General features: G+C 38.1%; 1 protein-coding gene across 3 annotated transcripts in view; it reads right to left on the minus strand.

Annotated features, from left to right (window-relative positions):
• Window positions 1–17,445, minus strand: part of LOC124795017 — a 237,859-nt gene that overhangs the window by 6,367 nt on the left and 214,047 nt on the right. The window lies entirely within an intron of this gene.

Genomic DNA, 17,445 nt, shown 5'->3' on the forward strand with positions numbered 1-17,445 from the left:
GAGGGCATGCAGCTTTACTGTATGATTACATGATGATGGCGTCCTCTTGGGTAAAATATTCCGGAGGTAAAATAGTCCCCCATTCGGATCTCCGGGTGGGGACTACTCAAGAGGATGTCGTTATCAGGAGAAAGAAAACTGGCGTTCTACGGATCGGAGCGTGGAATGTCAGATCCCTTAATCGAGCAGGTAGGTTAGAAAATTTAAAAAGGGAAATGGATAGGTTGAAGTTAGATATAGTGGGAATTAGTGAAGTTCGGTGGCAGGAGGAACAAGACTTCTGGTCAGGTGACTACAGGGTTATAAACACAAAATCAAATAGGGGTAATGCAGGAGTAGGTTTAATAATGAATAGGAAAATAGGAATGCGGGTGAGCTACTACAAACAGCATAGTGAACGCATTATTGTGGCCAAGATAGATACGAAGCCCACACCTACTACAGTAGTACAAGTTTATATGCCAACTAGCTCTGCAGATGACGAAGAAATTGAAGAAATGTATGATGAAATAAAAGAAATTATTCAGATTGTGAAGGGAGACGAAAATTTAATAGTCATGGGTGACTGGAATTCGAGTGTAGGAAAAGGGAGAGAAGGAAACATAGTAGGTGAATATGGATTAGGGGACAGAAATGAAAGAGGAAGCCGCCTGCTAGAATTTTGCACAGAGCACAACATAATCATAGCTAACACTTGGTTTAAGAATCATGAAAGAAGGTTGTATACATGGAAGAACCCTGGAGATACTAAAAGGTATCAGATAGATTATATAATGGTAAGACAGAGATTTAGGAACCAGGTTTTAAATTGTAAGACATTTCCAGGGGCAGATGTGGACTCTGACCACAATCTATTGGTTATGACCTGTAGATTAAAACTGAAGAAACTGCAAAAAGGTGGGAATTTAAGGAGATGGGACCTGGATAAACTAAAAGAACCAGAGGTTGTACAGAGATTCAGGGAGAGCATAAGGGAGCAATTGACAGGAATGGGGGAAATAAATACAGTAGAAGAAGAATGGGTAGCTTTGAGGGATGAAGTAGTGAAGGCAGCAGAGGATCAAGTAGGTAAAAAGACGAGGGCTAGTAGAAATCCTTGGGTAACAGAAGAAATATTGAATTTGATTGATGCAAGGAGAAAATATAAAAATGCAGTAAGTGAAACAGGCAAAAAGGAATACAAACGTCTCAAAAATGAGATCGACAGGAAGTGCAAAATGGCTAAGCAGGGATGGCTAGAGGACAAATGTAAGGATGTAGAGGCCTATCTCACTAGGGGTAAGATAGATACCGCCTACAGGAAAATTAAAGAGACCTTTGGAGAAAGGAGAAACACTTGTATGAATATCAAGAGCTCAGATGGAAACCCAGTTCTAAGCAAAGAAGGGAAAGCAGAAAGGTGGAAGGAGTATATAGAGGGTCTATACAAGGGCGATGTACTTGAGGAAAATATTATGGAAATGGAAGAGGATGTAGATGAAGATGAAATGGGAGATACGATACTGCGTGAAGAGTTTGACAGAGCACTGAATGACCTGAGTCGAAACAAGGCCCCCGGAGTAGACAATATTCCATTGGAACTACTGACGGCCGTGGGAGAGCCAGTCCTGACAAAACTCTACCATCTGGTGAGCAAGATGTATGAAACTGGCGAAATACCCTCAGACTTCAAGAAGAATATAATAATTCCAATCCCAAAGAAAGCAGGTGTTGACAGATGTGAAAATTACCGAACTATCAGCTTAATAAGTCACAGCTGCAAAATACTAACACGAATTCTTTACAGACGAATGGAAAAACTAGTAGAAGCCAACCTCGGGGAAGATCAGTTTGGATTCCGTAGAAACACTGGAACACGTGAGGCAATACTGACCTTACGACTTATCTTAGAAGAAAGATTAAGGAAAGGCAAACCTACGTTTCTAGCATTTGTAGACTTAGAGAAAGCTTTTGACAATGTTGACTGGAGTACTCTCTTTCAAATTCTAAAGGTGGCAGGGGGTAAAATACAGGGAGCAAAAGGCTATTTTCAATTTGTACAGAAACCAGATGGCAGTTATAAGAGTCGAGGGACATGAAAGGGAAGCAGTTGTTGGGAAGGGAGTAAGACAGGGTTGTAGCCTCTCCCCGATGTTGTTCAATCTGTATATTGAGCAAGCAGTAAAGGAAACAAAAGAAAAATTCGGAGTAGTTATTAAAATTCATGGAGAAGAAATAAAAACTTTGAGGTTCGCCGATGACATTGTAATTCTGTCAGAGACAGCAAAGGACTTGGAAGAGCAGTTGAATGGAATGGACAGTGTCTTGAAAGGAGGATATAAGATGAACATCAACAAAAGCAAAACAAGGATAATGGAATGTAGTCTAATTAAGTCGGGTGATGCTGAGGGAATTAGATTAGGAAATGAGGCACTTAAAGTAGTAAAGGAGTTTTGCTATTTGGGGAGCAAAATAACTGATGATGGTCGAAGTAGAGAGGATACAAAATGTAGGCTGGCAATGGCAAGGAAAGCGTTTCTGAAGAAGAGAAATTTGTTAACATCCAGTATTGATTTAAGTGTCAGGAAGTCATTTCTGAAAGTATTCGTATGGAGTGTAGCCATGTATGGAAGTGAAACATGGACGATAAATAGTTTGGACAAGAAGAGAATAGAAGCTTTCGAAATGTGGTGCTACAGAAGAATGCTGAAGGTTAGATGGGTAGATCACATAACTAATGAGGAAGTATTGAATAGGATTGGGGAGAAGAGAAGTTTGTGGCACAACTTGACCAGAAGAAGGGATCGGTTGGTAGGACATGTTCTGAGGCATCAAGGGATCACCAATTTAGTATTGGAGGGCAGCGTGGAGGGTAAAAATCGTAGAGGGAGACCAAGAGATGAATACACTAAGCAGATTCAGAAGGATGTAGGTTGCAGTAGGTACTGGGAGATGAAAAAGCTTGCACAGGATAGAGTAGCATGGAGAGCTGCATCAAACCAGTCTCAGAACTGAAGACCACAACAACAACAACATATGCAAGATTTGTTTGATGTCTAGTGATTGTCATAAATGAGTACTGAGGTAGCCAGGTGCCAACACACATCCCTGGCTTGCAGTAACACGGGTTCAGCAGAGAGGTGGAACAGTCATGTTTCGGACTGTTATCTTGAATGGGTGTCATTCTTATAACTGTACGGGGATGTATAATATCAGAATATTATGCTCCAACCTATTATCCAGACCTACAGTCGACTTTTTTGAGCTGGATCCTTCTTTGAAGATGATACTGCATGAAATTAATGTGCCCATCTCACGAACACCTTCCTCCATGCAGCAGGACTCAACTAAATGGAATTGCCTATATCTGCTGCCATGAATCCAATTAAACACATCTGATGTCAGCTAAAGTTTGAATTGCATCATTCCAAGAACTCTTCTCACACACTGAAAGATGTCATGAGAGCAATCATCAAAGAGTGGGACAGGCTTGGGCAACAATGTCTGGACTGCATCATGTGCAGTATGCCAGGGGGATCCAAGCATTTGACAGTGCATGTGATGTGGCAACACTGTATTAAATGTTACCCAACAGCAACTTTTGATTTCACGAATGAGTGAAGATGTCCATTTTTGAACAAACTGCCTTAATTTGGTTAATGCTATGTTTTAGTTTCATAGCACATTTATTTCTTTTTAGTTTCATAAGATTTATTCTTTCATTCCTTGTTCTAACTGAATCTAATCATACAGATGTCCATGGATATGCAGGTAATCAAAACTTTTTTTGAGCAGCTTATTTCATTTAAAAACCCTGGCAGAACAGCAGTACTTAATGGCAACTTCAACCTTTTAAGTGACAGGTGAAAAATTGTCTTAAATATCATTATATTTTATATACTCCAGCTATTATCCTATCTTTAACTAATAAAAGCCACTTTAATAAACCTAGTCTGTTTAAACAAATATGTATAAATTTCAGAAAACTTCAATATTAGCTATGATAATTATTTTTCATGCTTCCTAGTATCTGCTTCTAGCATTTCACCTAAGGGAGAGAATACACAAGCAAAGTAGCCAAGAGCAAAGATGGTTACCTTCTAATCAAGGGTACTTTCAGGACATTCTAATCAAAGGGATGTACTACAAAGGACAAAGTAGCTCATTTGGAATTTGTGATGGCAGAATGGATGATAATTGAAGCCATGTTCTCTTCACTATGAACAGGAATCTTATATCTACTGAAAGACTCAGTTTGTTTGTGAGGTTTGTCCTAGATCATTCTGCAATACACAAAGAAAAGTTTCATATACTATTAATCACTCAGAAAAACTCCACTTATGACATATGTTGAGATAAAGTTTGCAGTGTCATTCTTAATTCAACCTCTGAAAATTGCCTGAAATAGTTTGTTTGGAAAAAGTATAGCACATGTCTGTATAATTCAAGTTCCAAAAACATCAGACATAATAGGAGAAATGAGTTGAGGTTAGAGCCTATGTGAACATGTTTAGATATTGCTTTTCAAGTATCTACACTGAAATGATTAACAAATATGTAACTGTTGTTTCAAGTTTATAGCTGACCTGTGTCTATCATCTGGACTTTGATTAAGCTAAAATAACCATTTACCATCTCAGTCAAACTTTAGTCCTATTTAATATTATAAATCTCCTCACCCTATCTTCATTCTATGCACTGTGAGCATATACACTTCTCTGTTGACATCCATCTTACAGATTACACTTCCAATATTCACACACACATGCTATAGTTTACCGAGAAATTCATGTTCCACCCAAAAATCAGACAGTATGTTTGCATTCAAGCTGTGAAAGTAGTTGTGTACATTCACAATGAGATATAACTGCATGATAAATTTCAAGAAAACATCATGGCAGTAAATTCTAAGTTTCAATTTCAGAACAATTACTACAATACTTACTAAATCTGTGTTCTTCAATGTTTACAAAAACATTAGCAGTATATTAATGTCTGATTTTGTAGTTATACAGTGATCAGGAACTGCCATTAATCTTAGCTCCTGCAGTAGCAACTAAGAGATGTGGCCTTTACTGAATAATCTTTACGAATCAAACTACACTAACATTTGCAAATGTTCAACACCAAGCATACATGCGACTGAAATGAACTCCAAATCACAGATTTGGTATATGACAACCCACAAAAGATTAGGACTACAGAACTGAACATTATGTCTGATTTTCAAGAATTCAGTACAGTAATGAGTCCTCCTGTGCTACAATCAGGGCCTTTAACTATTATGGCAATAAGTTAAAGAGTGTGGACATTGTCTGGAGCCACTTTCATCCACTCAGTTTTAATGTGAGTGCAAAAACATTATGAGCAGTTACTGGAGGACCACAAGAAATACCTTGCTAACCATTCATATTGCTGACCTGGTCAATGTGTGACAAGCCAGGCAAATGTGCAGACCAATATGACAATGTTACCCACCATTCTTCGAATGTGGCTCATATCTTCATTGTCCGATGTGGTCACACTTTGTCCAGCTGAAATATGGCACGTGGAGTATCTCACGCAGGGCTTAATAACTCGAGTTCTACAACCTCTGTGATATGGTGGTTAGCATCCATATTGCACTGAGTTAGTTAGTTAGCCAGTCAGTTACTTGCATATTCCAGAGATTATTTGAATGATTCTTTTATTGAAGTGGTGTGGAATGACTGAATTTGCAGTAATTGACTGGTTTTAACACCAATAAGCATATTTTTTAGTCCTACTTATGCAAGTACTCTCACAAACAAGGGGCCCCTCTCAGGCTACCAGCTTTTAAATAGAAATTTGTACATGGAATAGATGGAGTCATCCAGCAGAAATGATTTCATATTGGATTTAAAACTTGCTTTGCTACCTGTCAAACATTTTATGTAATTGGGAAAATAATTAAAAATTTTTGTGCTGCATGCTGAACTTCTTTCCGAGCCACTGACAACTTTAATAATACATAATAAACATTTTTATCTCTAGTGTTGTAGGTATGGACATCACTGTTCTTCTCAGGATGTAATGGATTATTTAGGATGAATTTTGTTAGCAAATAAATGTATTGTGATGGTGCCAGTTAAAATGCACGTGAAGTATGTAGGTGAACACCACATATTATTCTTACTACTCTCTTTTGTGCAATCAGAATTGTGAATTACCCCAGAAAATTACTCCATAAAACATTACTGAATGGTAATATGTCACAAGGTTGATTTGTTTGTTTCTAAGACCAGAAATTATATGAAGAGCAGAAATAACTGAACTTTTGTATGAGAAGCTCAGAAATACTCTTCTTTCCATCAATATATACATGCAAAAATTTTGAGCATTCTGCCCCATTTATTGACTCCTGGTCATGTGCTATATCAACTGTTGGTATGATTCTAATTGTTGTACAGAACTGAATCTCAATATTTAGGGAGAGTGCATTTTCTGAGAACCACTTAATAATGCTTTGAAAAACATCATTAAAAATGTCTTTCATTGCTTTCTCTCAAATAGGATTTATTATAACACTAGTATTGTTTGCAAAAAGTACCATTTCTTGTTGTTGAATGTTAAATGGACAGTCATTCACATGCATGTAAGGAACAGGAGTGGACCTGAAATTGAACCCTATGGGACTCCCTCTGTGATTTCTTCCTAGTCACTAAACTTTTCTACCTTTCAACATTGTTTGAATTATTTGGCACAAATTTTTCATTCTGTTTGTTAAGTATGATTAAAATCATTTGTATATACAGCCCTCGATTCCATAAAACCTGAGTTCTTCTAAGAGTGTAGAATGGTCTAAATAATCACACACTTTGGAAAGATCACAAAAAAATTGCAACTGGCAAAATTTTATTATTTATAGCTTTTAATATTCGCTGAGTGAATGTACAAATAGCATTCACCATTGAGCAACCCTTCTGGAATCCAAACTGTGATATGCTAAGTAAAGTGTTCCTACTTGAAATTGAGGTTACTGGTAGTAATTACTTTTTCGAATATTTTGGAAAGAGATGTCAGTAAGGAAATTGGGTGATAGTTATCTAAGTCTTTCTTGTCTCCTTTCTTATGAAGAGGTTTAACAGTTGTATAACGTAATATATGTGGAAAAATTCCCTGTGGCAGTGATGCATTATACATATCACTAAGAACATTACTTATTAAGTTAGAGCAATTTTCAAAATTCTGTTTGAAATTCTGTCAACACCATACAAGCATCTATTTTTTTTTTTTAGAATTCTTAAAATTCTATTAACTTCAAAAGTTTTTTGGACTGACATTTTTAATATATTCTCTTGCTTCCTCAACTGAATCATTTAATTCTGTTTTTGATGGCACATTTCGAAAGTGATTGTTAAAATTATTCACAGCTTGTGAACTGTCAGCCACAACATTGTCGCTCAGTTTAATTGTCATGGTATCTTGTACACTGATTGGCTGTCATGTTTCCCATTTTACAATATCCCACATAGTTTTAATCTTATTATCAGCTTTACTAAATTCTGTCAGGATGTATATGTTGTTGTTGTTGTGGTCTTCAGTCCTGAGACTGGTTTGATGCAGCTCTCCATGCTACTCTATCCTGTGCAAGCTTTTTCATATCCCAGTAGCTACTGCAACCTGCATCCTTCTCAATCTGCTTAGTGTATTCATCTCTTGGTCTCCCTCTACGATTTTTACCCTCTACGCTGCCCTCCAATACTAAATTGGTGATTCCTTGATGCCTCAGAACATGTCCTACCAACCGATCCCTTCTTCTGGTCAAGTTGTGCCACAAACTTCTCTTCTCCCCAATCCTATTCAATACTTCCTCATTAGTTATGTGCTCTACCCATCTAATCTTCAGCATTCTTCTGTAGCACCACATTTCGAAAGCTTCTATTCTCTTCTTGTCCAAACTATTTATTGTCCATGTTTCACTTTCATACATGGCTACACTCCATACAAATACTTTCAGAAATGACTTCCTGACACTTAAATCTATACTCGATGTAAACAAATTTCTCTTCTTCTGAAACGCTTTCCTTGCCATTGCCAGTATACATTTTATATCCTCTCTACTTTGACCATCACCAGTTATTTTGCTCCCCAAATAGCAAACCTCCTTTACTACTTTAAGTGTCTCATTTCCTAATCTAATTCCCTCAGCATCACCCGACTTAATTCGACTACATTCCATTATCCTCGTTTTGCTTTTGTTGATGTTCATCTTATATCCTCCTTTCAAGACACTGTCCATTCCATTCAACTGCTCTTCCAAGTCCTTTGCTGTCTCTGACAGAATTACAATGTCATCGGCGAATCTCAAAGTTTTTATTTCTTCTCCATGGATTTTAATACCTACTCCGAATTTTTCTTTTGTTTCCTTTACTGCTTGCTCAATATACAGATTGAATAACATCGGGGAGAGGCTACAACCCTGTCTTACTCCCTTCCCAACCACTGCTTCCCTTTCATGTCCCTCGACTCTTGTAACTGCCATCTGGTTTCTGTACAAATTGTAAATAGCCTTTTGCTCCCTGTATTTTACCCCTGCCTCCTTTAGAATTTGAAAGAGAGTATTCCAGTCAACATTGTCAAAAGCTTTCTCTAAGTCTACAAATGCTAGAAATGTAAGTTTGCCTTTCCTTAATCTTTCTTCTCAGATAAGTCGTAAGGTCAGTATTGCCTCACGTGTTCCAGTATTTCTAAGGAATCCAAACTGATCTTCCCCTAGGTTGGCTTCTACTGTAAAGAATTCGTGTTAGTATTTTGCAGCTGTGGCTTATTAAACTGATTGTTCGGTAATTTTCACATCTGTCAACACCTGCTTTCTTTGGGATTGGAATTATTATATTCTTCTTGAAGTCTGAGGGTATTTCGCCTGTTTAATACATCTTGCTCACCAAGTAGTTCTAATGGAATGTTGTCTACTCCCGGGGCCTTGTTTCGACTCAGGTCTTTCAGTGCTCTGTCAAACTCTTCACGCAGTATTGTATCTCCCATTTTATCTTCATCTACATCCTCGTCTATTTCCATAATATTGTCCTCAAGTACATCGCCCTTGTATAGACCCTCTATATACTCCTTCCACCTTTCTGCTTTCCCTTCCTTGCTTAGAACTGGGTTTCCATCTGAGCTCTTGATGTTCATGCAAGTGGTTCTCTTATCTCCAAAGGTCTCTTTAATTTTCCTGTAGGCAGTATCTATCTTAGCCCTAATGAGATAAGCCTCTACATCCTTACATTTGTCCTCTAGCCATCCCTGCTTAGCCATTTTGCACTTCCTGTCGATCTCATTTTTGAGATGTTTGTATTCCTTTTTGCCTGCTTCATTTACTGCATTTTTATATTTTCTCCTTTCATCAATTAAATTCAATATTTCTTCTGTTACCCAAGGATTTCTACTAGCCCTCGTCTTTTTACCTACTTGATCCTCTGCTGCCTTCACTACTTCATCCCTCAAAGCTACCCATTCTTCTTCTACCGTATTTCTTTCCCCCATTCCTGTCAATTGTTCCGTTATGCTCTCCCTGAAACTCTGTACAACTTCTGGTTCTTTCAGTTTATCCAGGTCCCATCTCCTTAAATTCCCACCTTCTTGATATTCCCACCTTCTTCCCACCTACCACCGGTAGCTGAGTGGTCAGCATGGCAGGCTGTCAATCCTAAGGGCCCAGGTTTGATTCCCAGCTGGGTCAGAGATTTTCTCCGCTCAGGGATTGGGTGTTGTGTTGTCCTAACCATCATAATTTCATTCCCATCAACGCGCACGTTGCTGAAGTGGCGTCAAATCGAAAGACTTGCGCCCGGCGAATGGTCTACCTGACGGGAGGCCCTAGTCACATGACATTTACATTTTTATTTAGTGTCAAACACAAGGAAGATACATATTTTTCAATTAGAAGGTATAAACAAGAAATTTGAATTGTATCTTAAACATATTTATGTAGCACTCTGAATCTTGTTTAAAGGAAATCAAATGGAAGCAATGAGAAAGGCTGGGCAGATACTGGGATTAAACGTATTTTAAGTGCTAAAGTACCTTATCCCAGGAACATAAAATTCAGTTTAATTCAGAAGACTGCAATAACTACGAAAAAAAATTATGATTCACTGACATTATTAGCCACTGGGTGTAGTGATCACTTCCAAACAGTGTCAGCACATATAAAACTAATAATAAACAACCACAATGAGTTGCAATAGGTTTACTCTGTTACACAGCATTAGAGATGTGCAATCTGAGAACCAAGAGATTCTTGACTGCAAAATGTTCTGGATGTTCTTATCTCTTTCACTGCTGAGTTCCCATAGCAAAATGCACATATATGTGTGGTTGGATGCACCACACGGCAGTGCCTACCATGCTGAACGCTGCAGCGCCTTTTGCACTGAATCACTGTCATCACAGACTCTCCTGCATTTATTCTCACCAATAAGTTCTGAAAATAAATTGTACTTTGAATAGTCTTTATTGCCGAAGTTCCTAAAACTAGACATCATTACAAGGAAGCACATTTCAGAAAGTCTTTTGTGTGATTTATTTCAAAACAAGGCAAACACATAGTCCTTGTTTACAACAATAAAGTGATTACTTTCATTTTTTGTTCATGCTACATATAAAACATCTTCTTACAGGTTGGTGTTGTTTTACTGACAATTCAAAATTCAATTATGCTTCAAAAGTGCCTTTGTTGAAACCGTAATGGGTTTTTCTCGTCTGATCAGCAACCTCTTGAACTTTCCTTTCTTGATGGTATGTCTTTATCTCATGAATGAGGCCCAGATGAAATTTGGTGACATAAATATTCTTTCTGGTATGAACTTTAACATGCATACACAGAAGGATTGTAAAAAGAACTTTTGTATAACATCAGTATTTTGTGAAAACATTCTGTTCAGCTAACTAACATTTTATATCTGTCCTCTGCACCCATAGAGTCATTGTTATCGAATGCACATATTGGTTTAAATTTTTTGGTATTACTTTGGTGGTCCACTTTCACAGCTGTGTGGCCTGTCATCAACATATGGAAAATCCAGGATGGACTGTAACAATATTGTGTAAAGGAAAGTTGCTACTCACCATATAGCAGAGATGCTGAGTCGCAGATAGCCACAACAAAAATATTTGAGACAGTCTTTTTGTTGTGCCTATCTGCGACTCAGCATCTCTGCTATATGGTGAGTAGCAACTTTCCTTTTCACCATACTGTCATCAATATACATACCTCTCTTTTGTCACACCACTTAAAAGCCCTCATAGTGTCTGTTAAGCTAAATTCTATCTCAGATCTTTGTCGTTTGGCTTCAAATTTTGGCATAATTTCCTGTTCATGGGAAATGTATAGGTAGCTACTGCATTAGTCGTTCTTAATGCAAGTAGTGGAGGAGAGACGGACTTGTATATCAATTGTCCACATACACAGTGTGTTTTATAGCATCATGTACTAATAAAACCTTGAAGTGTATATATTTGATGATAGTATTTCTGGCATGCTCAGCTCCTGTCATATATATACATTGTTAGCAATGGACGCACAACGACTGTGCATGGATATATATGTGGCCAGCAGTTAAAGGATGAAGAACCAATGTCAAGTATTCAAATACTGCATTTGAGAATAAGGTTCCAATTTCTTGACTTTGATACACATATTTCTGTTTGTTTCATTGATATCCCTTACTACTAAAATCAGCCAGCCTCATTCACTTGTTATTTCAGATGAAAATACTGATCACAAAATTGTTCAGTCATTGATGTAATTCTTAGAATTCACTTCTCAAAAATTTTATAACCTCCACTGCAAGACATAACAGCATATGGTTATTGATTTAAAAAAGGAAGAAATGTATTTGTTGTAAATTACAAGTCTGATGTCATTACATAATAGAGATGTCTAGGTGTCTCTCTGATGGTGACTTACTGTCTAACGTAGTCTCTTCCTTCCAGTACACATAATTTTAAATTTATGTGTGATAGTAAAGTGTTGTCAAGAGTCCGGATACATCACATTGCCAACAATAAAAGAAAACGTAATCGTAAAATTGCCACAACAGTATATGTATTCTGTCTTTTCTTATGGCATAAAAAGAAGCATTTCTAAGCTCTGCTGTGAACACTTGTGGCAGAATGTCTAGATGGGTAAAGTGTAAGGAATGAGCAGGCAAAGGAAGCAATAAAAGGAAAGAAGAATGTGTGGCATGAATGGAAAAGAGGTAAAAGGTATAAAATAAAAGGAAAATCACAACAGCAAAAAGAAGTGTACGAAAGTGGTAACAGAAGAAACGTGGATAAAGCTGGGAGGAACTCACATGCGAGTTGGGAAAGGATGTTACTGGGGCTATCAGAATGCTGTACGGAAGTACAAGGAGTCAGAGGAACAAAAGCACTTACACAAAGCTGGCAAAAGGGGGGAAAGGAGAGCTAATAATGCAACCAGAGGAGATAAGGAAAAGATGGAAAGATTACTTTGGCAAATTACTGAAAGTGAAAAAGAAGCACAGTGCAGGGACCTGGGCCTAGAAGAAGAGAAAGACATTACAATCTTAAAAGTAGAACTAGCACTGAGAAGAAGACAGGAAAGGCACCTGGGATAGATGACATACGTGTGGAAGTGATGAAGATGGCGGGACCTACTGGGCTACAATGGTTATGTAGATAGTTAAGATGCATATGGAGTCAGAGATGTGTGCCTGGAGAATGTGGAAAGGGAACAATAATTCCAGCATTCAAGAAGGGAGACAGAAAAGTATGTGATGATTATCGAGGTGTCACACTCATATCACAAGTAGCAAAAATAATGGAGAAGATGTTGAAAAGAAGACTGAGGGGAAAAGTGGAATATTAGTTAGAAGAGGAGCAGTATGTCTTTTGACATGGTGGATGAATGGTGGACTCAATCTTTAGTATGGGATAGTTGAAGGGAAGGCATTGGGAGTATCAGACCTGGTGATGACATTTCTTGACTTAGTGGAAGCATATCATAATGAGCCCAGAGAAAGGGCTTGGGGAAACTTTCTAGAGAAAGGGAGTTGGAAAACAAACAATTGACATCTTTCAAGTGATGTATGACAAAAGCTTCAGCTGTGTTCAGATCCAGGTTGAAGGAACTGGCGGCTTTAGGAAGGTTATAGGGTCGAGACAAAGAGTAGTGTTACCACTATTTTGGAAGAGATAAAAGTTACTCATAAAGGAAGGGATAAGAAGTTACTGCTATTTTCCAGTAATATTCTGGTGTGGGAAACCAACACTAAGGAGGTACAAAAACAAATAGACATCTTAAGTGGAAAAAACAAGAGATATAGAATAAAATGCAGTGTGGGGAAAAGCAAAACTATAGTGGTAATCAGAGGGCAGGGGGGAGGGACAGAGAAGACAGTGGACAAATTAACATTAAAGGACAGTATACTGGAAGTGTGGGTAACTTCAAATATTCAGGAAGGGTGATAATGCAAGTGCAAAATGCAAGAATGATGGCAAAAGTTAGCAAAAGAAACAACAGAGCAATGTATTTTTCCAGTGTGTGTGTGTGTGTGTGTGTGTGTGTGTGTGAGGGGGAGGGGGGGGGCTTAGTCTGGGGAAGGGAGGAATCAATGAAGTGTAAGGATATGCATTGGAGACCTGGACAATAAGAAGAAGAGATGAGAGTAGATTCAAAGCCAGTAAAATGAAATTCCTAAGTAATAGGTTAGGGAAAATGAGGGGAGACAGAGTGAGAAATGAAGATGTTAGAAACATAGAAAAACTGAATGAGAGAACTGAGACGAACAGGTCAAAATGGTTTGGACAAGCACAGTGAATGGAAGATGGAAGAACACCAGGTTTGAAGGCAAGAAGGAGACCTACAGCAAAATGGATTGATTCAATAAAGATGAGTTTAAGAACAGGGAATCTGGAACAAAAGGAGAATAGTGGAAAGACAGAAAAAACTGGAAAAGTACCATAAATTTCCCAAACTGGCCTGAATCTAGATAAATGGGAAATGAACATAAAATGCAGGTATGACTTACAAATATTGGAATGAGAAGACAACAGCAAGCTTATGGCCCACGACCTTTGCATCACTGAGCTTACTGCCTCCAACTAATTTACAGACCAAGAATTAAATAAAACAAACTCCATTAGTATAGGAACAGTAGGTTGTGTACTATGTTGCCAAAATAAAGAGGAAATTATTTAAACTGCATTACTATTTAACATAAGTTTCTAGTAGTGAGGCTCAGAGAAGAAGAAAGAAGAAATATCAGTTCAATTGGTTTAATAACAAAAGGTTCAAAAATGTCATTCATAAAATAGTGAATACACAAAGGTAAAGTTGATTTTCTGAGAATTAATGTTATCTCTAACATCAAAATGTCAGTTTTAGACAGGGTATCTACATGAAATAAAATATTTTGCTGCAACTAACAAGTAGAATTCCTATCAAAAAAAATTAAAGAAACACTGCAGTTGCATTGATTGTTTAGAACAGACAAAAATATCAATGTGTTGTTTGTTGTTGTTGTGGTCTTCAGTTCTGAGACTGGTTTGATGCAGCTCTCCATGCTACTCTATCCTGTGCAAGCTTTTTCATCTCCCAGTACCTACTGCAACCTACATCCTTCTCAATCTGCTTAGTGTATTCATCTCTTGGTCTCCCTCTACGATTTATACCCTCCACGCTGCCCTCCAATACTAAATTGGTGGTCCCTTGATGCCTCAGAACATGTCCTACCAACCGATCCCTTCTTCTGGTCAAGTTGTGCCACAAACTTCTCTTCTCCCCAATCCTATTCAATACTTCCTCATTAGTTATGTGATCTACCCATCTAATCTTCAGCATTCTTCTGTAGCACCACATTTCGAAAGCTTCTATTCTCTTCTTGTCCAAACTATTTATCGTCCATGTTTCACTTCCATACATGGCTACACTCCATACGAATACTTTCAGAAATGACTTCCTGACACTTAAATCAATACTGGATGTTAACAAATTTCTCTTCTTCAGAAACGCTTTCCTTGCCATTGCCAGTCTACATTTTATATCCTCTCTACTTCGACCATCATCAGTTATTTTGCTCCCCAAATAGCAAAACTCCTTTACTACTTTAAGTGCCTCATTTCCTAATCTAATTCCCTCAGCATCACCCGACTGAATTAGACTACATTCCATTATCCTTGTTTTGCTTTTGTTGATGTTCATCTTATATCCTCCTTTCAAGACACTGTCCATTCCATTCAACTGCTCTTCCAAGTCCTTTGCTGTCTCTGACAGAATTACAATGTCATCGGCGAACCTCAAAGTTTTTATTTCTTCTCCATGAATTTTAATACCTACTCCGAATTTTTCTTTTGTTTCCTTTACTGCTTGCTCAATATACAGATTGAACAACATCGGGGAGAGGCTACAACCCTGTCTTACTCCCTTCCCAACAACTGCTTCCCTTTCATGTCCCTCGACTCTTATAACTGCCATCTGGTTTCTGTACAAATTGTAAATAGCCTTTCGCTCCCTGTATTTTACCCCTGCCACCTTTAGAATTTGAAAGAGAGTATTCCAGTCAACATTGTCAAAAGCTTTCTCTAAGTCTACAAATGCTAGAAACGTAGGTTTGCCTTTCCTTAATCTTTCTTCTAAGATAAGTCGTAAGGTCAGTATTGCCTCACGTGTTCCAGTGTTTCTACGGAATCCAAACTGATCTTCCCCGAGGTTGGCTTCTACTAGTTTTTCCATTCGTCTGTAAAGAATTCGTGTTAGTATTTTGCAGCTGTGACTTATTAAGCTGATAGTTCGGTAATTTTCACATATGTCAACATCTGCTTTCTTTGGGATTGGAATTATTATATTCTTCTTGAAGTCTGAGGGTATTTCGCCTGTTTCATACATCTTGCTCACCAGATGGTAGAGTTTTGTCAGGACTGGCTCTCCCACGGCCGTCAGTAGTTCCAATGGAATATTGTCTACTCCGGGAGCCTTGTTTCGACTCAGGTCTTTCAGTGCTCTGTCAAACTCTTCACGCAGTATCATATCTCCCATTTCATCTTCATCTACATCCTCTTCCATTTCCATAATATTGTCCTCAAGTACATCGCCCTTGTATAGACCCTCTATATACTCCTTCCACCTTTCTGCTTTCCCTTCTTTGCTTAGAACTGGGTTTCCATCTGAGGTCTTGATATTCATACAAGTCGTTCTCTTATCTCCAAAGGTCTCTTTAATTTTCCTGTAGGCGGTATCTATCTTACCCCTAGTGAGATAGGCCTCTACATCCTCACATTTGTCCTCTAGCCATCCCTGCTTAGCCATTTTGCACTTCCTGTCGATCTCATTTTTGAGACGTTTGTATTCCTTTTTGCCTGTTTCACTTACTGCATTTTTATATTTTCTCCTTTCATCAATCAAATTCAATATTTCTTCTGTTACCCAAGGATTTCTACTAGCCCTCGTCTTTTTACCTACTTGATCCTCTGCTGCCTTCACTACTTCATCCCTCAAAGCTACCCATTCTTCTTCTACTGTATTTATTTCCCCCATTCCTGTCAATTGCTCCCTTATGCTCTCCCTGAATCTCTGTACAACCTCTGGTTCTTTTAGTTTATCCAGGTCCCATCTCCTTAAATTCCCACCTTTTTGCAGTTTCTTCAGTTTTAATCTACAGGTCATAACCAATAGATTGTGGTCAGAGTCCACATCTGCCCCTGGAAATGTCTTACAATTTAAAACCTGGTTCCTAAATCTCTGTCTTACCATTATATAATCTATCTGATACCTTTTAGTATCGCCAGGGTTCTTCCATGTATACAACCTTCTTTCATGATTCTTAAACCAAGTGTTAGTTATGATTATGTTGTGCTCTGTGCAAAATTTGACCAGGCGGCTTCCTCTTTCATTTCTGTCCCCCAATCCATATTCACCTACTATGTTTCCTTCTCTCCCTTTTCCTACACTCGAATTCCAGTCACCCATGACTATTAAATTTTCGTCTCCCTTCACAATCTGAATAATTTCTTTTATTTCATCATACATTTCTTCAATTTCTTCGTCATCTGCAGAGCTAGTTGGCATATAAACTTGTACTACTGTAGTAGGTGTGGCCTTCGTGTCTATCTTGGCCACAATTATGCGTTCACTATGCTGTTTGTAGTAGCTTACCCGCATTTCTATTTTCCTATTCATTATTAAACCTACTCCTGCATTACCCCTATTTGATTTTGTGTTTATAACCCTGTAGTCACCTGACCAGAAGTCTTGTTCCTCCTGCCACCGAACTTCACTAATTCCCATTATATCTAACTTCAACCTATCCATTTCCCTTTTTAAATTTTCTAACCTACCTGCCCGATTAAGGGATCTGACATTCCACGCTCCGATCCGTAGAACGCCAGTTTTCTTTCTCCTGATAACGACATCCTCTTGAGTATCAATGTCTCTTTGAATTACATATGCATTTTCAAACATATAAAAAAATGAACACTCATTTC

This window comes from Schistocerca piceifrons, chromosome 4 (assembly GCF_021461385.2).
Source record: "Schistocerca piceifrons isolate TAMUIC-IGC-003096 chromosome 4, iqSchPice1.1, whole genome shotgun sequence".
Taxonomy (NCBI): Eukaryota; Metazoa; Arthropoda; class Insecta; order Orthoptera; family Acrididae; genus Schistocerca; species Schistocerca piceifrons.